Raw genomic sequence first — 23774 nt, 5'->3', positions numbered from 1 at the left:
TTAATACATCTGGCATTGTTTTTACATGTAGTGTGATTTGAGAGAATTTTTTCACTACTTTTTCAACTGTCTTAGCAGACTTTCTTGAATCACCAAAGTGAAACTCTTATCACAAGTTCCCAAATATCAATGATTGGATTCTAGACTCACTCTGTTCTTCTAATTGATTTGGCTAGTCATCAGACAATGACATGTTTTGAGTGAAATTAATTCAATTTTACCTTTGATTGGGCAAGTAAGTCTTATTGTATTTCTTACTCAAAATTCTCTCCACTATCTTTACTGACTTCCTCTCCTGTGTGCTTCAAAATCACCTCATTGAGTTCTATTTCAAAAAAATGATATTTGATTATAACATTTCATTTTATAAAGGAGGGATGATGATTAGAGAAAGAAAGACACAACCTCAAGGTCACAGACTTGTGAGTATATTTCCAGGACAAGCTAGAACAAAGCGGAGTAGAACAGCAGACCAGAGAGCCGTTCCCCTAAGGGCCGTGCCTATCTTCTCTGGAATCACTCACCTACTCTATCCTTATGTGCTAGGCAATACAAAAGGATTGTACCCAAGCACCAGGTCTTCTTTGACTCCACACCTGCTATCCGGTTGCCCCATGCCAAGTTCACTGTCTCTCTCCTTATGACATATCACCCAGCATTCTGCCCCAAACCACCTTTTCTTCTCTATATGGCCACAGCCTACGGGTATGTTAGGGAAAGTGGGCGTAACCTTGCAGCGAACTTGGGTGTCTCCCTCTCACTTTCTATTCATTCATAGTAGCTTTAGACAAAGGAATCTCACTGCTTTAAGTAACCATGAAGTGCCTGCACCCAGCTACTGTAAGTCAAGTTCTGTTTTCAGCTCACTGTTGAGGGTCATTGTCAGGTACATCCTGAAAATTGAAGGTCCCTTTACAGAATCAATGTTTTGGTAGTCTTCTGTTTGTTCCCCAAGATTTCAACTCTTTTATGGAATTTGGAGGGATTGCTCCTCCTTGCTCTGCTGAAGCTAGGCCTGGCAATATCACCTGCTTTAACCAACTAAATGGGAGCATAAATGATGTGTTTCACTTCCAGATGGCATCTTAACAGCCAGCATGTGGGCTGTAGATTCCCTTTACCCTGCCTGAGTGATCATGAAAGGCCATGTTGAGATGGAGCCTTTGTTGACCTAGTTTCCTGTGTGATCAAGATGAGTGGCTAGCTTTCTGCTTGCCTGTATACTCATACCATAACGGAAGAGCAGTGTTTGTTACTAAGCCAATGAGATTTGGGAATTGCTACCAATGTGTGATCTAGCTGGGCTTGACCCAAACTTAGGTAATCTAGTCATTCAAAAACACAGTCTTTTAGGGGCTGAGGAGCTTGTATTGATAGTTCCACTTCCCTGCAGATTAATGGTTCCTTTAAATACACATATTCAAACATACTTTACCAACACTTTTATAGTTTTAAATAATGAAGCCAAAAGAGACTTTTTAAAACAAATTAGAACATTGGTGATCTTACAGAGTTTTCAGAAGCTGTCAATCAATAAAAAAATCATAAATTTCATTTTACACAAAACACAAATTCCATAGTTATTCTCTGGAGTGCATCCAACATGGCCAGTTAGTTGATTCTTTAATTTGTCATGGGTATGGATGGGTATGGGGCACCATGCTGAATGTCTTGCCCAAGGTGTAAAAACTAGAAGCAGGTAGTCCAAGAAGACACATTATAGCTGTTCCGGCAGTTTCTTAGCAGCAGTGATGATTCTTGCCACGACAAGTGGAAAGTGTGAAAAGTCTCATGAAGTGCAGAGGAGGGTGGGAAAGTCTCCTTCATTGCACCAGTGCCATTTGGGGGACTTTCCTTCCTCACAGCATCAGGATGTGCACTGACTTAGCATATGAGGTCTGTAAGTGGTGTGATGGGACTCTCAAGGGGAGCTTTTTAGCATGAAATATCTCTACCTGATATTCTGGTAACTAGGTGGCTAAAACCAGTGCTTTTATAGTGGACTATGCTCTGGAAGTTTGTGAATTTACTCTAAGCAGCCCAAATAAACCAAATATTTCATGCAGAAAGAATTTCATTGATAAGAGCTCATTCTAACTCTGGATCACCCTCTCAGTTGATCCAACAGTGAGATACAGGTCCCAGGGACCATACTTGGAATTCTTCATCACACAGCTAGACCCATCTTGGGTCTAAATTTCTAGAGACATTGGTAAGCTGCCAGAATTTTCAGCCTTAGTAACTTGGAAGGATATATTTCTTGTCCCCCAGTCAGAGCTGATGCTGATCAATGATGGCAGGATCTCAAGGTCTCAAGGGCTGTTCAGGTTCTTCCTGATTTTCAATTGCTTGCTATTTCTTCTAGTGAATTACAAAGTTGCATATAATCATGAGAGTCTAAACACATCAAAAACAAGGGAGAAGTGGAATGTCAAAGTCAGAGACAGAGGATGACAAGAAATGAATATTTCCTACAAAGTGGTGTGTGGGCCAATTTTCATGTGAGTTCTTGATGCTATAGGCATAAAGTTTAGTTTTTTCTAAGTGTATATATATGCATGCATATATTTACTTATTTGAGACAGGGTCCCATTATGAAGTCCAGACTGACCTCTAACTCTCTATGTAGCCCAAGCTGTTCTTGAACTTGTGATCCTCCTACCTCAGCCTCCCGAATCCTGGGATAAAAGGGATGCACCACCGTGTCCAACTTTATGTTTGCTTTAATGGGTGTCATAGGTGCTGTTGTTGCTTCATCGCCACTGTTAATTGTGTCTTCCATTAGCACTTTGCTCTTTGTATTGGGGGACTCTCCCTTTTTGCGTCATTCTAAGGATCCAGGGCCACCAAGAAAAATCTAACGGATCACATTTTCAGCCTTTCCAATTTGTCTCTGGTGTATGGACATATACATATACCTTTGTCTTGGCCAAGAAGATGTTATCCCAAAGTTTTTAATTCTGAACATATGATAGGATGGCATAGGAAAGGCTGTTCCCACAGACATTGCAATGGCAGTCATATGACCAGCAGGCCTTGTCAGGGACCAGAGTATCTGTGCTCTAGGACCACAGTAGTGAATCTACTGATTGATCAGCAAGGGAGACTGCAATGCTTAGTCTTTCAAGCCTGATCTTTAAGTTTTGTAAAAGCCACCGGAGTGCCACCGTCCCTGCAATAAAATCTCTCTCTGCTTAGGACGGCTGGAATAATATTCAATTGCTAACAACCAAAGATACAATGTGTCATTAGCAAACCAAACCCATGATTTTAGAGGAATTATTCCTCAGGAAATAGCGAAGTTTGAAAACAGGGTTGACAAGCTAAGTTGAACGAAAACTATTAAATAAGAGAACAAGTATGTGTGAATACCTAAGAACACCACACAAAGTGGGTCAGACTTCTCATTTTATGTCATGGATATAATTCTCAGAAATGTTAAGGAACACTCTGAAAGTTCTAGTAGTTCAGTTGAAGATCTTGACAAGAATCAGGTCCCCTGACTCAGCCTCACAGTTGATCCAGCTGTGAGGAGCAGAACCCAGGGACCACACTTGGGATCCTTCATCACGCAGCTGGGACTATCTTGGGCCCTAAATTTGTAAGAATCTTGGTCATTCCTAGTAACTTGGGAAGGAAAAATTCCTTTTCCCAGGTCAGACTTGATACTGAGGAGCTGAGGGCAGGGAAGCATGTGCCTCAGGTCCAGCCTATCACTGAGCCATTTTCTGCTGAGGAATGTGTGCCTTACCACATAGAAGTACCAGACAGATTAACTGTGAGAGTTTTATTCCTTAAGAAGAAGCACATCGCAGCCCCAAAATTATTCCCTTAAAGTGACAGCACCTTCGTTGACTGGGGCTTGTAGGGGGACTATTGTTTTTCTGAAACTGTCTCTACAGTGTGACCTAGGGGAGCAGCAGTCAGGCTGATCAGAACCGAGTCCTGTTTCCTTTGCATTTCAAGTCTTGAACAAGCCCCTTAAAGCCAACTCCTATCCACTAGTAACAATGGTACAGTCTCTAAGGCCCACTCTCCCTCCTTGTCCACCCCACTTTCATCCATACTGATCGTAACCAAGGAGCCTAGAAGGAAGTGATACTTGTCCATTGTGGGATCAGGACTCCACAAAGTAAAGGAGAGACAGGTTCATAAATTGAGTTCTACACTTGATTGCTGTCTGCAAGGGGCTCAGAAGGTCATCTAGAAGAAGGAAGCATCCCTAGGATGGAGCAGAAGGAGGGACATAGACTTCAGGGATGAGGTATATCTGGTGACAGGGTATGGGTACATCTAGAGGCGGGGGTAAGACTGGGTTTGACCCCAAGAAGACTAGACCACACTTGGAAGGCAGTGTGGTACAATAAACAGACATAGTGGTGCAGGCAGGTGGACCAGTGCCAGAAGGCCAACTGCAGTATATTCTACCTGTGAGAATGCCAAGTGTCTTCCTCTGAGGGGTACTTAAGGGCCAGAGATGTCATGTGGAAAAACTGGCCTGGTGCCCGACTCAGAGTCTGAGTGGCTTCCTTTAGGAAATGAGGGGTTGTTGAAGTCATTGACTGTACTAAAAAGTCATCTCACTGATGGGTGGAACATAGAACGAAGAAATGCCTCCAAAGTACTGAGCTTCACTGGCAGGGGAGTGTCTGAGGCATGTCACTGGGTAAGGTCAGTGGGGGTACAAGAGGTTCAAGGGCCTGGGGTTCATGTAACTGGGGCAGGCTTGGGTGAGTTGAGAAGGAATAGGAGCTCAAGACGATCACCAGCCGTTTGCTTAGATGACAGGTGGGCTGGAGTCCCCACAGATGATGCAAAAAAAAATGAGAGAAGGGACAGTTTTTATGAGGAAAGGTTGGTCTTTAAGTATAAGCAAAGCTGAAGCCAGAATGTTTAAAGCAAAGCCATAACCAGAAAGAAAAATACAATTAAACTCCTAGGTTATCCTGGGGCTGGAGAGAGGGCGCAGCGGGTAAGAGCACTGACTGCTCTTGTAGAAGACCCGGTTTCAATTCCCAGCACCCACATGGCATCTACGAACCGTCCTTAACTCCAGTTCCAGGGGAATCTGAAGCCCTCTTCTGACCTCCGTGGCACTGCACGACACAGGTGCACTCACATATGAATGCAGGCAACACACTCATACACATAAAATACTAAAAACAATAAAATATTTAAACTCCTAGGTTATCTTTAAGCATGCAAAGGTAGTGTATAATGCTGAAAAACACTGGCTTTTGCTACAGAATACCAGGCACGCAGTCTGAGCCTACTTAATAGATGCTGTGTAATTTGGGGAACATTACAATGCCCTTCTGAGCATCAGTCTCTCCATCCATACAGATAATGCCTTCATCAGCTGAAGTACAGGACACTAGTGTAGGGATTCTTTCTAATTAGTCATGTGGAAACTCTCACCTTCATGATTTGGGGGGTCACAGATGCAGTGTGTTTTGGAAAATCCGTATGGAATTCCTGCTTCTTCCACATGTCTTCCAGGACACGGCTGTCTGAGAGACCCAGGAGCAGGGACAGTGTGCTCCTCTGTGGAAGCATGCATCCCCCTACCATCTGCCTACTGCTGAGAGAAGAGAAGAGTCTGTCCTCAGCAGATTGGGAAGAAGGGGGAACAGGATGGTCTGACTATCTTTGTGCCCAAGAGTCTGATGACTGATGGTTCTTCTCAGGCTTCAGCAAGGCCAGAATGAGAGAGAATGTGGGAATTTTAGGAACTTTAGTGGACAGGAAGGAAGGCAATGAATTTGAAGATTTTGAAGGAGGAAAAGAAAGGGGGAGAGGAGGGGAAGGAAAGAAGAAATGAAGGAAGGAAGCAAAGTGGGAGGAAGGGGGGAAAGAAGATGTGGAGAGGGAGAGGGGAAGGATGGGAGAAAAGGGAGGGAGGGAAGAAGACAGGGAGGAAGGGAGGAATGTCTGATACTCATTGACCTCATGCTTTGTGTCTGGCCAAGTGCCAAGCTCTTGAGCTCGTTCCTACAGCTTCCACCACTTAATGCTTACAACAACTCTGATTCTGCAGGTAAGTTAGTTACAAGCCTAAGAAGAGTAAATGTTTTACCAAAGATCACAATGATCTTCTAAGGTATAGACCATCTTTCTCAGTAAAATACATGGCTTGCCTTCCAGTCCTCCATTCCCATGTGTGCTGGCTGTGGTCAGAAGCTGAGAACAAAGGAAATATGAGGCCCAGCTTATCACTAGAGAGAAGGGCTTTCTCAGCCTTGCTAAAATGGGTACATGCTAAGCTGGGTGCATGCTAAACTGAGTACACGCTAAGCCAGGCACATGCTAAGCTGGCTACCCTTTTAATCTGGTGTGCTTCTTTCTAGGCACTAAATTTTTAGGGGAATCTGACCACCTGTCATTCAGAGGGGATCATGAGAAGAGTCCATGGTGGCTCCAGAGGTCTGATCCTGAAGAGTTTTCTCATGGGGGTTAGGCAGCCTGCCTGCAGACAGCTTGGCACTTTTTCAAAACGGTATTCTTTATATAACTGCAGATAGTCTTTATATATCTCGGTTTAGAGAAACTGGGGTGTGAGCTGTATTGGATAACAAGGAGACCCTGGTGATCATGCTTACAACTGGTTAGTCCCCTCTTACCTCAGATGTGTGTTCTGCTCTCAACAGAATAAACCCCAGGCAGACACTACCATTCAATCTTTCCACTCACCTTAAGCACTTCATTAAAGCTCTTTCTCAATCCCACTGAGCAACTCCCTACACTCGAGAAGTTCTGATCAGTGAGCTTAATTTCATCTCCTTGCATTTTGGGTGAAGAGACCCTCAAAGGTCTCAGGGCTGGTACTCACAGACCACCACCTCGTCTACTTGCACTTCTCTGTGATTTAGCTCATAAAGACACCGCTCTTAACTTTCTTGGTCAAGTGAGCTGGTTGTCCTTGATGCTCCATAGTTCTCTCCCTCTAAGCCCTCTCTCCCTTGCATCAAGGTGATCTACTTGCCTTCCTTACAAGTCTGAAGGACATTTGTCATGACTGCTCCCACCCCCACCCCAGTCAATAGACTTGTGTGCTGAGACACGGATAAATTATATAACTTCCCTGAGATCACAGAGCTAGTAGATCCCAGATTCAAGATTTGAATTTACTTTGCCTTCTTCTCACCGCAAAGTTTGTGTTTTTCATTTCAAAATGTTTTTAACAATAAATAGATTTTTAGCACTCCTAGAGAATATGTGCTTTCTCTTATGGAACCTCAAACTGGATGCTCACCACTGGTGCCCAAGGGCCTTGGGGTGATAGAATATTCTGCCTTTCAAAGAGAATGATCTCATCATTCACAAATTTCCCTTTCAATTAACTGAGCACTGTGGCTTTTTATTTAATGTTATTTCTACATAATCTAATTTCAGTTGCAGGTTAATGAACCCACAGGGAGTCTCTGCTAGTTCAGTTTCAAATGAATTTAGCAGCATTCTCAGAGTATTGGTTGTTAATGGGATCATCCAGCTGTTTTGACTTCCTCCCAGTCCTTCCTGAGGTGACTGTAGAGGAGAGAATACAACGAACAGAATGGGATTCTCTTTGAAATCACTGACACTGTAGACTGTCCTTCTGCCACACTTGGCTTTCTGCCCACAGAAAACTGCATGCTCAGAACTGGACCCAGCATACTCTCTACTGATATTCAATCAAACACACGTGTTGAGCACACCGTATATCTGGGGCTCTGGGTTTGTGCTGTTGAAGACACAGAGGACAGTGAAGAGTGTGTGAAGGAAAACTCTCATGCGGTTGGACAAAAAACTACTAAAACCGCTGAGCTTGAGTTTTCTTATTTGCAATGTGCATTGTCAAAGTACTATCATCCATCATTTGTATTCATTCAAATAATACTGACAGCAAATCTATTCTGGAGCACTAAAAAAATGGGTATGTATCTGTATGCTTGTATAAGCTTATGTGTGCTGTGAGCATGAGATGCCTGCAGAGACCAGGAGAGGATGTCTTTCACTGAAGTTAAAGGTGGTTGTGAGCTGCCTGATGTTGGTGCTAGGAACTGAACCCAGGTCATCTGCAAGAACAGTAAGTACTCTTAGGCATGGAGCCAAATCTCCAGTCCCAAGCAGTTTTTATGATGATTCTAGGCTCATGGAAGAGCTTATGTTCTCATAAGGGACGCAGCTAAATTCATGAGTACAACAATTTAGTGTGATTGGTCAACAAAGGAGAGAGTATTCTACTATGAAAATATTCATAAACTGTGCTTATTTGATTTTGAGAGGTCAGGTGGACCGTCCCTGGTGATGTCAGGGTTTTATCTATGTTAAGACCTGAACATAAACAAGTCAATCAGGAGAGTTACAGAGTTAGAGAAGGAGCAGGACTTTAGAGATCAGCATTAGCATATGTATGCAAGATGATAGAGGGTAAGCCAGAGTGGGGTTGATTGAGCATAGACTACAAAGCCTAGCCAAGCAGACAGAACTTCCTCCTGGGGACAACAGAGTAGGAAGGTGAGTAACAGAACAGATTTGACTTCTGACAAATCACCCAGGTGCACCATGTAGACTAGACTTGATTTTTGCCTCAGAAAACTAGAGGATGGGGAACTGGACCAAGATGAAGGCCAGGGCTATCAAGGAAATAAAGTAGAGAAAAGTGGGGCTGTTTGAAGGGGAACTGGAAGTAAAAGTCATAAGAATATAATAGAAGTTGGGACTGGAGAGATGCCTCGTGGTTAAAAGCACTGACTGCTCTTACAGAGGACCCAGGTTTGATTCCCAGCACCCACCTGGTGGCTAACAACCATCCATAACTCCAGTTTCAAGGAATCTGATGTCTTCTTACCTCCATGTGCATTGCATGACTCAGGTGCACTTACACACATGCAAGCAATACACATACACATAAAATAAAAATTATATATCTAATGCAATAAAAGTGAAACAAGTTCTAAATACCAGTACTAGACTTTTAGAAAAAAATGCAAATAGTCAGTTGCAGCCCACGTAATGGCCAGGTTTCCCCAGCCTGTGAATTGGTGATACCAAAGTCCATGGTGACTTTCTATATTAGAATACTAAATATCTCTGCCGCTCTGATCACAGTTTTTAAAATTTGACAGGATGTTTGAAGAAGAAAGAATTTGGAACACTGACAGCACAAGATGGCTTTGACTGCAGACTGTTAGATGATCTAGGATTCAGCAGGTCATGGGGCGTTTTCCTAAATAATGAGAGCCAGGGTAAATGAGTGGTTTGTATTTTATGCTTTTGTTTTGTTTTCCGTTTTAGTCAGTGCAAAGCTTCATTTCTTTAGGCTTACTAAATTGTGCTTCGGTGATAAGATATTTCATTGCTTTGGAAAGGAGAAAGTTATCAACTCCTCAAAAGCTGTTCAAAAGGGGGTCAAAAGTCAGTGCTCGTTTTAAAGTACTTCACTTGTAAAATGACTTCCGAGCTTGGAGCAGTTACCAGAGGCAGAATGTTTTACAAATGTTTTAAACACAAAAAGACTTCACTCTGATGAAAGTGATGGTCCACATTTTTAGGAAATCACACTCACATTTCTACACTCCAATGTGTGAGCACAAGTGGGTGGAAAGGCGCACTGTCTGGAGGAAGGCCAGCATGCCTAGAGCACCTGCTTTTGCCCAACAAGCTCTGCAAGTTTGGGGAGGTAGACTTCCCAAGGTGTGGATTAAGGTGTGAAATGCGGGCAGTGATGATAAATCCACTTCTCAGGGCAACTGCAATGCTCAAATCAGAGCATCCCTTCCTCACTTCTCTGAAACCCAGTCTTATTTTCTGTAAGAAGAGAAGACAAGCTGACTTGCATACTGTCAGGTTCCTGAGCACTTAGGGAATACTGAGGTTCAGCGTACAAAAAGCTTTTGTCTAAAGTCACAGACTGGCAGTCAATGAATAGCTAAGACCAAGATGTCCTAGAGCCCAGGGTCCCTGTCTTGCACCACATTAATGCTCAGCCCCCTGGGTATAGGATGTGTTTCCATGGTAGTGATTCCCTTAGCTTTCTTCTTTGTAGCATCTGACAGTTGGAAATAAGCTCAAAACTCCTCGGGTTCAAATAGTCCTTGGTTATATTTTGGATCTAATATGTCCCCCCAAAGGCTAAATGCTAAAAGGCTTGGTCATCAGTTGACAGATTTGGGAGAAATGCTTGGTTCTAAGGGCTCTGACCTAATGAATGGAAGTGATGGGGCTTAGATGGTAGGACCCAGTTGAAGCAAGTGGATGCTTGGAGACAGACCCTTAGGGACTATACTTTGTCCTCAGAACACTGCTCCCTGCTTCCTGGTTGCATGAGGTGAGAAACTTTGCTTTTCCACACCACTCTATCATGATGCACTGCTTTATCACAGGCCCAGGAACAGTGGAGCCAGGGGACCAAAGGCTGAAATGGTGGAACCAAGGGACCACAGGCTAAAACTGATGAAACCATGAGCCTGTGAAAGTTCCTGGAAAAGTCCTATGTCTTGAACTGAACTTCCTGCAAGGCTGACTAACTGATTAGCATTTCAATAACTGAGGGGTTTGGAGTGTTGCAGCTCTAGAGCTTATTTACCATTTATCTTGGGCCATTTTTAGTCCCTAAATAACCACTTCTTGCCCACCTCTATTTCTGACTTAACAATTTGTGACTAACAGAAAAAAACCTTTAGGAATGTATTAGCAAAGCCCTAGCCCCCACCAACCAAAAGGCTAAGAATGCCATCAGATAGCATCTGAGGCCTAGAGCTGAGATTTCTGTTTTGCTGTACCCGGCTACTTACTGTTTTCCTCAATGTATTTAAAAAGTGTCTTGATCTGTGACTTTTCTTTGTTCTGTTAATATAAAAACTTTATGAAACTTCTTCCACAATGAAACATGATATTTGGGGTAACCACAATCTGTGTTCCTGGGCCATGGTCACTTGTATTTGGCTCCAGAATAAAATCTCTCTTAACGCCTTTGAAATGAGAATTGTGCTTTTCTGTCAAGAAGTCAAAACAAATTTTTCCTCCTTTAAGTTCATTTTCTCAGATATATTTTCATAAGGATAAGAAACAAATACAGTCCTTGCTTCGGAATTCCAGCCTTTCCTCCAACTCCAGGGCTCCTTGAAGGAACTTGCCTCCCAGAGAACTCTTCTCGGAAGCTCCCTCCTCTGTGCTCTCACTGCTTCAGGCTGCCATCCTCATAGGGACCTGTGGAACTCAGTGGACTGCAGAACCTGCCCAAACATTATCCACTCCCTACAAATGCCAAGCCCCTGAAGAGCAGAGCTGTGGTTTTATGCCATCTCCACCCCTTTCTGTTCCTCAGCCCCGCTGGGCTTTACAGGTATTCAAAAAGAGTTACCAAAATTAAATATAACAAAAAACATAGCTTTTGTTGACTCTTCAGTGCCCTTATACGGGCTAATAAAAGAAAGAAAACAGACACTGGCAACTTGACCTTTGTTCACTGGGATGTGTCAAATTTTATTAAAAGAAGAGAGGGATGTGTCAAATTTGATTAAAAGAAGAGAAGACTCTGTACTGCTCCTGGAACAATTTTACCAGCAGCCTAACATTTCTCTCACTGCTCATCTGGGATTTTCTTCACACATAAGTCTGAATATTTCACACTGTCCACAGGTACTTCTACTGTACAAAAGGAAGTAGGATTTGTAGACCAAGCCCCAGTCCTAGCTCTGCCACATGACTACTGAAGACCCTGACTAACAGATTTACTGCAAAGAATGGAAGGAACAGAGATGAATAGATGGAGTCCCCTGAGCGCTCATACCACTTAACAAAGAACCCCTGTTCCACCTGGCACTGAGGTTTTCCATGAACAGCCTTGTCTTGCTTCATAGCATTCCACTGTCCACTTACTCTGATATTTATCAGGCTTCATCATCTCAGGGTTCAACATACCAGTGACTGCATGAAGAGATGAAAGTGGAGAGTTCGGGATCTGGGTGAGTGGCTATGGTGGCTTCTTTCCCCATCTTCATACCATTGCCAAGCCCTTTGCAGAGATGCATGTCCATGTGAGCAGTCTTGACCAATGCTCACTCTCAAGAAGAGACTTCTATGCCCCGATGCTGAAGCATGGAAGAGCTGGCTCATGGCCTTCCAGCATTGTTTGTTCTCCATTAGACTTTTTGAAGTGGAATCCTGGGATCAAGAAGCCTGGCTGGCTGAGTGACTCCATGAAAGGAAGTTGGTCTAGAGAGTATCTGGGGCTTAGTACGATGAAGCACATTTGTTGCATCAGCATAATCTAACCTGTCCTAACTAACACATACGACATAGTATTCACTGAGAATTTACTATTGTTGGCTTTACACAAGGCATTGAAGATTAATGACACAGACACTCAGGGGCCCTGTTCTCATTTAGATAATGAATAATGAAATAGAGAAGTAAACAGACAATTACCACCTACTGTGATAAATACTCAGCTACAATTTTCTCTGAGAGAATAGAGCACAGCTTTCAATATAGTCTAAGGTCAAGAAAGTCTTTGTAGATCCACCCCCACATCCTACCCACCAGTTTGTATCCTTTCTTTTCTTTTAGTTTAACAACCCATCAACTCCAATTTGTGCTGTTCATATATGCATGGGTGTGGGGGCCATCTACTGAAGATTGGTGGACCTACATTGAGCCACACACCCTTAATAGAAGCTGACTCTCCTTACCACAGAAGCCATCAACTGTCCATAGTTAAGGGTGGCGGCTCATGAATCCCTTCCTACTCCATGCTAGCATATTGACTAACTTGATCCTGTGCAGGTCTTGTGCAGACACCCACAGCTGCTGTGAGTTCATGAGTGTAGCAGTCTCTAATGTCCAGAAGACGTAGTTTGCTGTTGTTTCCCTGATCTCTGGCTCTTACAATCTTTTTGCTCCTTTTCCAAGATGGTCCCCGAGACTTGGGGAGTGGGTATCATATAGATGTTCTATTTATTGCTGAGCACTCCACAGTCACTTTGATCTACAAAGAGTTAAGTAGAGGAAATGGGATGCATATGATCAAAATACATCATATGAAATTCTCAAGGAACCAATACAAATACTAACAAAAGAAAGATTTTCTAGAGAAAAAATAAATCTAAGCAAAATCTGAAGAAACAGTGCTAGCCAGGAATGAACATGATGTTTTAAATATTTTATTTATTAATTTTATTTTATGTGTATGAGTGCATTGCCTGTATGTGTGTAAGTGTACCTGTGTCATGCAATGCCCACAGAGGGCATCAGATTCCCATAGAGCTGAAGTTATAGACAGTTGTTAACCACCATGTGGATGCTGGGAGTCAAAGCATGATCCTCTGCAAGAGCACTCAGTGCTCTTAACCTCTGAACTATCTCTTCATTCATGAGCATGGTGTTTTAAAAATCACATGATCTTTTACATAACACAAGGCAATCTGCTTTGTGACATGGTAGTTCCTCAGTACATAACGTCATGTCTCATCTTAATGTTTTACTTACTTTTGCTTAAATCTAGCTATCACTTTACCAGAATAATACAAAGCACAGTCCTCTTCCTCTGAATTCTCTTTACTTGGAATCCTGCTCAGACTGACTCTAATATGGGCTATCTTGTATCATAGGCTTTAGAGACAGCATAAAACAGGTGTGAGTCATTCCATCTTGTGACTTAGAGACTGTGTCTTAGCTACTGAGTCACAAAATCATACAGGCATAGAACATTTGGATGAAAGACCAAAGGGAGAAAAAATAAACGCTCCTCTTGGCACACAAGATATCTTGAAGGAAATTTATAGCAGAATGTTATAGCCAAAGTCTCTGATAAGTGCCATGAGGTAACACATGAGAGATTCAAATCTAGATCCTCAGTAGTAGAATTCACAGGAAAATGTCAGGGAGCTTGTCCAGGGAGCCTTTTATACATTGTGACTGCAAAGAAAGACGGATGAAGGGAGAAAAACTGCACTGAGTTCCTCAAAGGTATTTTGTACTATCTCCATTTTCAAGGGACAGGTTTCAGTGAGGTCGTTCCAAATCTTTGTGAGGCGTTCCTGCAAAAGTCAGCTCCTAACCAGGAAGAACAGAGGGAGGAGGGCTGCTGCTTTCTGGGTGGAACATGAGGGATGCTGTGTGTGGAGACCCAGGGCATTTTGGAGCAAGGGACACAGCAATGTTTCCCTGGAACCACTGTGGGAATATGGGACTCTTTCAGTCGAGATAGGGCCAGACTGGGGACATTCAAATTAATAATGTGAATGGTAGTGAGAGCCTTATTATAAAGAACCCACATTTCTAGGGTCTGAAGAAGGAAGGAAGGGAAGTGTATACCAGGATGCTTCCAGCTGGGATGTGGGACTGTCAGGGCCTTTTGTAGAAGTAAGATTTCTAAGGTACCCAAGATTGTGCATGCTTCTGCGAGGTCCTGGAGTGTCATGCAATGGAGACCTCCCTACTCTTACCTCTTCTCCACACCGTTCGGCCACAGAGGCATCAGAGGTGCACAGAAAATGACATTCAAAGAACACTTAAAATGCAAATCTGAGATATTAAAACATCTAAAACATCTGAGCTAAAAGAAGGGAGAAGACTCACTACCAAAATCTTGTTCCTAGTCTTGGCTAAGATCTCGGAGTGGGCACTCAACTACTAAACAAAACAGTGACTGAGACTTAAAATGACTACTGCCAGGCATCTGAAAGTTTCCAGAAAAGCTAGGAGCAAGTTTGCCTTGTTTTTATTCAGAAGCAGGAGAAGACGGAACCACTGCATAAAATTTAAAGATCTGAGTGGAGAAAACAAAAAAGCTACGCTGTAATTGCCTCTCAACCTCTGCTTTTTTGACCTGCATTTTGTAGGCGATGCTCATACGTCTCTTTGAACAGTAAGAGCAAAGATCCTTCAAAACTACTTGGGGCATAAGAAAATGTTAAAGGGGTATCAATTGTACTGTGTCTTTTATCTTCCACTGGGGATGCGAAAATGTGTTTTGTGTTTTCCTGATTTAGTGATCTGTCTCAAATTTTTAATGAAATACAAGGATCTCTCTAAAATGTATGTGCATCTTCATGTTCATGCATGTTCATGTATATGTGCCAGTGCACATGTGTGAATGGTGATACACATGTACGTGGAAGCCAGAGGTCAACCTTGAGTGATACTCCTCAGGGGCCATTTATCTTGCTTTTTGAGAGAGTCCCTCACTGGGACCTGGTGCTCAAAGATTACATTAAGTTGTCTGACCAGTGAGTCCCAGAGATCTGCCTGTCTCCACCTCCCCATCACTGGGATTATAGGCAAACACACCTCTATGCCTGGGTGTTTCCACTGGGAGCTGGGGACCAAACTCCTCATGCTTCCTCCATAACAAGCATTCTAAAGAGCTTGTTCTCTGAGCTGTCACCAACTCTCACACCATCCTGTTAGACATTTTAGTTTATCAATAAGGGATTCTCACACAGGTAGGTTTCAGGAGCAGAGACCCCAGGAATGAGCACAGCAGAGTGAGGAAATCACATTGACTGGACTCCTCCGACTGTCAACCTTTATCTGTGACCACTTTAAAGGCCTCTGATTCTTGTCAATTACTGCAATCTAGATTTAGCAGGAATCACTTGGATTATTTCACTCTCATCTTTTCTCATTATATGAACATCAGAAAAGAGGCCAATACTCACGCACGCAGGCGTGTATACAACGCACACACGTGCACACATGCACACACACATGCACACACACACAGAAGCATGCACACATGCACACACACAGAGGCAAGCACACACACACGCATACATGCACACACACCACACACACACACACACACACACACACACAGAGGCATGCACACATGCCCATCCACATGTCATACTTTCTTTACCTCTCCCATATAACAAATTGGCTCATATAAAGACCTGGGGACAAAGGTTGATCTCTTTAAATGTGTGTTTTAAGTGAAAGGTTCTTTTAGGTTACAAAGAGCAAAACACACCTACCAACACTCCATACCTATCTTTCTTATGTTTTCTTCATCAAGCAGTTTTCCCTTCCAAAAGCAGCTATTATTCTCTATCTTTCCCCACCTTCTCTCCTCCCACTGCTCCCTTTCTCCCTTCCTCTGCTCTTCTTTGCCTGATCCTCCTCCCCATAGTCCATCCTTTCTGCTTCCACACACTCTACCTCAACAGTACAGCAAAAGCCCAGACTCCAGCCCAAACCCAACCATCCACCTTGTGTTTGCCCTGCCCGATGAAGTTCTTAGTCAGTCCTACAAGTACGTGGGTGTTGGGCAGGCTTGTTACAAGCACCAAACTGCAATGGATGCATTGGACTCATGCCTCTTTCTAGGACATCAGATTCTTCCTTTACTGGCTCTTTTTGCCATTACTCACCTACTGGTACTGGCTGCTTGAGTGACCCTGCAGACGATCTGCTCCCAGATTCCATGGAAAGGGTCTCCTCACATATGGAGCTTCTGAGGGGAAAACATTAATGAGGCCAGCTCCCCTCACCTTTCCTCATAGACAAATTAACTTGTTGTGACAAATGCTTCATAAAAATTATCTTCATCCTCCTTCTTTTCTGTAAGCAGATCACTGTTAATTACTGTTAAAATGAGAATTTTCTGAGGTCATTGGATTTTGGCCCTACTAACAAACCCACATTCTCTTCATTTATCTTCTTCATTGAAGTGCTGCACACAGAGGTGCCCATAATCTAAAGTGCACAAATACACAAGAATCCATGGAGGCTGGCCATTTTTTTCTCGATGTGTGTGTGTGTCTGTGTGCGTGTCTGTGTGTGTGTACACATATGTGAGCATGTTATGTGGTGTATCCCCTGTCCACCTTCTAAAGCCAGAATTTCAGGTGGGCCCCCACACCCACTCAGCACTTATGTGGGTTATGGGCTTCCAATCGCTGCTCCTCAAATTTGTGTGGCAAGTGCTTGGACCATGGAACTATCTCACCAGTCCTGGATACTTATTTTTAATGTGTAAATGGATTTCAGGAACTAAGCACACCAGGATCCCATATCTCAAAATCGTAATCCCTTGTCATCAGGTGGAGGAATAGGACTAATTTTCAAACTGAAACCAGCTTCCATGTCTACATGTATATCCACATCCATTCCACAAGTGCATCAAGGTAGAAATGTCTACAAAGCTTTAAGAAAGCAGGAGATTAGGAAAAACAGAATATATTTCAAGATATAAAATTGAGTTGTATTTCACCACAAATGGGGATCTGAATTAATGTGTAAGAAGGGGAATCAGTCCTTTTAGGACGTCTAGGCTGATAATATAAAACAAAACATCCATATCAATTTAAAGGCACATAGATATTAAAAATCCAGGGACCGGAGAGATGGCTCATCAGTTAAGAGCACTGGCTGCTCTTGCAGAGGATCCGGATTCAGTTCCCGGTACCCATATGGTGGCTAACGACTGTCTGTAAGTCCAGTTCCAGGGAATACAATGTCCTCTTTTGACCTCTAAGGGCATTATACGAGTGTACTTAAATACACACAGGCAATGCATTCATACTCATAAAATAAAAATAATAAATAAAATCTTTTTATAGATCCAGAAATACTACCTCCTTTCTCTGCAAGGAGAGACTCAATTCCTTCGCAGCTCTATGGAGCAAGATGCAACATAGCGCATGGTTTTATGAGGTATAAGTTCTCCATAGGCTACATCACCTAGCTTTAATTACCTACTTTTACTTGGTAATATCCCTGCCCATGAAACTAGTACTGGACAGAGAAAGAAACACTAAAATGTCCTTTGGCTTAAAATCAGTGTCAGGACTAGTCTTCATAAGAAGAAACTATGTCGTGATATGCCTTTGGTCAGGGGCTGTAATAATAGAGATAAGTGAGACGTAGAGTACCTACCCAAATTCCCCAAAGCTACAAATCCATCTGCAAATCCAAAGCTACAAATCCATCTGCAAATACTGGGAACAGTTCTATAGATCTTTATCTTTCTTCTCTCTCTTGAATCTGTATATTTTTGCCTCTCTGCTGCTCCATGAACTAAAAGTGATGTAATCAAGACTTGGTGGGTTTCCCCAAAGGCAGAAACAAGAGCAGTACAGAGGAGACGGAGAGAAGAGGGAGGAACAGCAAAGCTCCATGGAGGAAATGACTTTCTAAGAGTCAGAGCAGCTCAGGGGCGGGCTGTTTGGCAGGGGCAGGAGGTTCTGCAAGAACTGGTGGCTGAAAAACAGTTGGTAGCCTGGGTCCTGCTCCAGCACAGTTTACAGGACTCAACAGAAGAGACTGAAGTGAGCAGTGATGGCCTCAAATCCACCAAAGAGCCTGTGATTAAGAAGAAAAAGGCCACTTAAAGCAGGTCCTTCGCAGCTCAGAATAGAGGAAACTGAAGTAATACAGGTCGTGAGGTGCAATCTAGGGGGGAAAGAAGCTTCTGGACAGATAAATCCAACTGAATGGTTTGTGTTGCAGGAAAAAGAGCTTGGTCTCAATGACTAGTAATGTTCTAAAAGGCACTCTGATGCTTACCTGTCAGAAATGTCATTAAAGGGCCTCTCACAGTATAAAAACATGAACTGGACATGCTAAGTCCACCCACTCTATCGCTGAACACCAGTAAGTCTGCAATCATTGAATATAAGCTGTATGGCTTTACAGCTCTAACACAGTACTTAGGACCCTCAGCCCCAGAAACACACACACACACACACACACACACACACACACACACACACACACGAGAGAGAGAGAGAGAGAGAGAGAGAGAGAGAGAGAGAATTTAGAATTTAGAATTTACACCACTGTGACCCAAATCTCTAACAGAAACAGCTTAAGAAAGGAAAGATTTTATTTTGTTTCATGGTTTCATAGAGATTTTGTCCATCATGGTGACAAAGTAGGAAAAAGCAGCTCTATGCACGGTGGCAGGATTGTGAGGCAGAGTGACTGTTCACATCATGGTAGACCTGAGCTGTGAGCAGAAACAACCTTCAAAGACCCACTGATCTATTTCTGTCAGTTAGGCCCCACCTTCTAACAGTTCCACAGCCTTCAAAACAGTGCTGGGGACCAAGTATTCAAATGATGAACCTGTGAGGCAATTTTCTATTTAGGCCATTACATCCTAATCCTAGTCCTAAGGACTCATGCATTCAGTTCAACTTCAAGAGTCCCCGTGTCTTACAGGGTTGGAACTCTTATAGGCCCAGTAAATGGATTGACACTGAAAGACTTTGAGGGACACAAATCATGCTCTATAGGACATATTATATACACAAGAGAGATCATTAAATTGGATGGGGCCAGTGGGGGAGGTGCAGAGAGAGGTGTGGATCTAAATGCCATCAAACTACATTGAAAATCACACAAATTCAATAATGAAGTCCCCATGGTCTTAATAATCTCAATACTCTTTCAAAAGTCTCTTCTGAGACTCAAGACAGCCATTTAGCTATTAACCCCTGTAAAACTGAAAAGAAGTTTATGTAATTCTAATATACAACGGCTCAGAATAAACATTAGCATGCCAAAAGACAGGAATGGGAGGTCAATAAAGAAAGACTGGATCAAAGCAAGACCAAAACCCAATAGGAAGGAGAGTAAATCCTGTCACTCCATGTGCAGCATCCAGGGCATATGGTGACATGCTCTGAACTCTGATGGCCTTGGGTCGACCTCCTCCTATGTCCCCGCCACCTGCCACCCCACCACACATGGGCTCTCTCTTTTATCAGCTTTGCTAAGTGCCTGACGCTTTCCTCAGTGAATGTTCCGTGTTCCTGGCATCTCAACCTTTTGGAGTCTCCATTGTAGCCGTCTGTTCAGGTGTTTCCTGTGGCAAATTCAAACTGATACACATGGACTACCTTATTTGCTTTTCTCTGAAACTTTGGTATATGAATTCACAACCACATAAGTCTTACTATATTCTGTATGCCAGCAAAATCAGCACTATTGGAATGACACCAAATTCTTCTGTAACCCTGAGAAGTTGCTAGGTCCCCCTTGAGCCCTGGATGTGGTGGCTTCAGCCTGCCTATGCAGTTGAAACCCAGGGAAACCTTCCATAAAATGGGCATTTTCGGGCAGGAAACCCCTTTAGCTCTCTCTTTCTTTCAGGCATTATCTTTCCAAAGGAAAGTCTTTCAAATGAATTTTCAGTTTTGCACCCTGGAACCTTGGAGGAGTGAGGTCACATTCTCATTCTCTGAGTGCTCATTATCTCCGGACAAAGTGAACCACCTCTCCTTTACAGTGCTAATCTGTGCAACAACCACCATTGCTTTTACCGGGACTTTAGTCACGTTCACACTGCTCTGCTCACCAAATTAAAAGCTCTTCATATTTTTCTGTTCTGCATCTTTTTCTCTCGATTCTCACTACAAATCTGGCTAAACACAATGAGCAGTAATGATGGCCGCAATGAGTCTGGCTGCTCTGCTGTTTTGAGACTTCTTCTGACAAGTTAATTGGTCCATTAGTTTTCACTCAGAACGCTCTCAAACTTCCAGGACACAGGCAGAACTTAGATGCATCATTTGGTGGTACGTAAGATGAACAGTAGTTGATCTAGTTCTGAATCCTTGTTCCCACTTGAAATCCACAAGTCTGGTCTTTGGTCTTTACTGTCTTCATTTCTTTTTAAACTCCTCTCTTTCTTCCTTTCTTTCCATCTTTTCTTTTTTCTTTCTTTCTTTCTTTCTTCCTTTCTTCCTTTATTCATATCTTTTCTTTTCTTTCTTTATTTTTTTCATTGTTTGAGACAAGGTCTCCCTGTAGCCCCAGCTGGCCTGAAACTTGCTATGTAGAGGAGGCTGGCCTTGACCTCACAGAGCTCTGAAAGCCTCTGCCTCCCTAGTGCTAGGATTACAGGTGAGTACATCATGTTCAACTCCCATCTTTTCTTTTTTTTAATCTAATACCTTTTTTAATTTTTTATTGAATTTTTGCTATTTTTCGTATAGTGTAGTTTGAGAGTATGTAGATTCCCTCTCCCATTTGCACCTCCTCCCACTGTCCCTCACCTAATTTATTATATTCTTTTTTTTTGTAACATGACCTACAGAATCGTTATGTCCCCAAATGTCCTTCAGTGTGGGTTCATCCACTGGAACCACCAAGACTCCCATCCCTTTAAGACACTGTCTTTCCCCCTCTAGGTTGGGTGGGGATTTCTCACCCACTTACCTATGTCTATACTGGGATTTGTCTGGTTTGAGCTTGCATGGGACTTGTGTGTGCTATCACCATTGCTGTGAGTACATGAGCAACTGATTAGATGTCTAGAAAACTATTTCCTTAGAGTCATTCACCCTTCTGGTTCTTAGAATCTTGCCTCCTCTTCTACAATGATCCCTTAGCTTAGGAGGCAGTTTTTTAAACAGGTGTCCTATTCAGGGACAAGTACTCTATGGCCTCATGTTCTCTGTACATAGGCCAATTGTGGGTTTCTATATTAATTCCCATGGCTGTATAAGGAACCTTCTCTGGTGAGGGCTGAGGGATGCATTCATCTTATATGTAGAGGTTGCATTGAAGATCTGTCACTTAGGGTTAAGTGTCTCACAGACAGCTTATTCTCTGAATTTTACCAGTTCTGGAATTCTGTGATAATTTCTATCTGTTGCAAAAAAAACCTTATTTGATGAGGGGTGAGAAGTGCACTTATCTGTAAATATGAAGATGCATATTTAGAATAAAGTAAGAAATTACATTGATCAAGGGATGAGGCAAAAGTAGGGTTTTCTTTAGGATCTATAACGTATCCAGTCATATGTATTTGGAACTCAATGAGTTCCCTCCCATTGACTGGACCTTGAGTCCAATTAGACAGCTATTGCTCACCCCCAATATAAAGGTGCCACTACTGCACCAATAGTGATAGTTTCCTGTGCCAGTCATTGTTGATTATTAGGTTTTACAGTTGTGTAGGATTACTAATTGCATTTCTCCCATTGCAGCTTGTCTAGTATCTTCTGATACTGTATGAGAGACAGCCTTCAGTGAGGAGGCTTCTAGGTTGCTTCTGGTTCAGTTGCTCCAAGTCCTGAAGTGTGGCCTGCCTGCAGCAATAGGATCTTGCCTTCAAGTTCTTGGAGGTAATCAAGTGTTGTGGCAATAGCCTGTGTTATTTGGGGAGTCCCTCGGACAACCCTGACCATCAACTTGAAGGCAGGCTTCTCCTGCCTGGCACTGTGTTTTCTGTTATATAGCCTTTAGCTGTGCACATGCACTTTCATACTTATTATATGCGTATTTTTTAGTAGGACTTTGAACTAATACATTTCCTTCTGGCTTTTCATACCATCTAAGCATTATTTCTCTCTCCGCTCACTCCCACTATATAAACATCACTACTACCTCCCCAGTGACAGTGCTCCCCTTTCACCTGTTTCTCCCTGTCTCTTAGTATATCCCTCTTTCGAGCTCCTTCTTCCCATTTATCACCACAGTTCCTTTCCAGTTTCCTGACTCCTGAAGTTACATCAGGATATATACTCATATCTCGGAATTTGGAGCTAAGATCTACAAATGAGAGGGAAGATAGGCTGTTTTCTTATGAGTCTGTGTTACTTCACTTAGTAAAACAGTTTCTAGTTCCAGACATTTAATTGAAAATTTCATGATTACACTTTTGCCACCCTGCAGAGTAGAAAGAACTCCATTGTGTAAATGCACCACATTTTCATTAACCACTCATCGGTTGAGGGACATTTAGGTTGTTTCTACTTCCTAGCCATTGTAGAAAGAACAGCAACAAACATGCAAATATCTCTACAATAGGATAAGTCCATTGGCTGTATGCCAAGGTGTAGTATGACCAGATCATTTGGTAAATTTATTTTTAGTTTTTAACTGTTTCCATACTAATTTCCACAATAGTTGCACCAGTTTTCATTCCCACCAACAGCAGATGAGGGTTCCCCTTTCCCCCATCCATGACAGCATTTGGTGTCATTTGTTCTTTTAATCTTAGCAATCCTGACTGGGGTTAGATGAAATCTTAAAGTAGTTTTGATTTGTGCTTCCCTAATTACTAAAGATGTTAAGCACGTTTAAGGTATCCATTAGCCATCGCTATTTCTTTTTTTGAGAGCTCTATGGTCATATCCATAGTCCATTTTTAAATTGGGTCATTTGGTTTTATTTGTTTCTCTTTTTAGTTCTTTGTATATTCTGAACATTAATCCTCTATCAGATGATTAGCTGCTGAACATTTTCTCTTCACTTGATTCCTTTGCTGTACAGAAGCTTTTAAGTTAATGAGTTCCCATTTGTCAATTGTTGACTTAAACTCCTGAGCAACTGATATCCAACTTAAAAAGTCCTTTCCTGAATCTATATCTTGAAGAATACTGCCTATGTATTCTTCCAACAGTCTCAGCATTTCAGGTTTCATATTAAGGTCTTTTGTCTATTTAGAGTTTACTTTTGTGCAGGTTAAAAGGTATGGGTCTAATGTCATTCTTCCACATGTGGAAATCCAATTTTCCCAGCACCATTTGATGACGATGCTCTTTACCCCAGTGTGTGTTCTTTACACCTTTGTCAAATACCAGGTGGCTGTAATTCTGTACACTCATATCTGGGTCTTCTAATTTGTTCCATTGATCTACATATCTGAATGAATCTGAGCCTGTTTTTTTTTTTTTTTTTTCAGTTGGGAAGCTTTATATTACTGTTTTGTACTGTTTTGATTTCCTTATTTGTTATATGTCTGTTTGAGCTGTTGAGATTTTCTTGGTTTAACTTGGCGGTTTCCATGAATTTAGAAATGCATCCATTTTATATTCTCAAATTTAAGAGTATAG

This window comes from Nannospalax galili, unplaced genomic scaffold, assembly GCF_000622305.1.
Source record: "Nannospalax galili isolate Female #2095 unplaced genomic scaffold, S.galili_v1.0 scaffold847, whole genome shotgun sequence".
In the NCBI taxonomy this organism is placed as follows: domain Eukaryota; kingdom Metazoa; phylum Chordata; class Mammalia; order Rodentia; family Spalacidae; genus Nannospalax; species Nannospalax galili.
Note: the sequence above shows the minus strand (reverse complement) of the source record.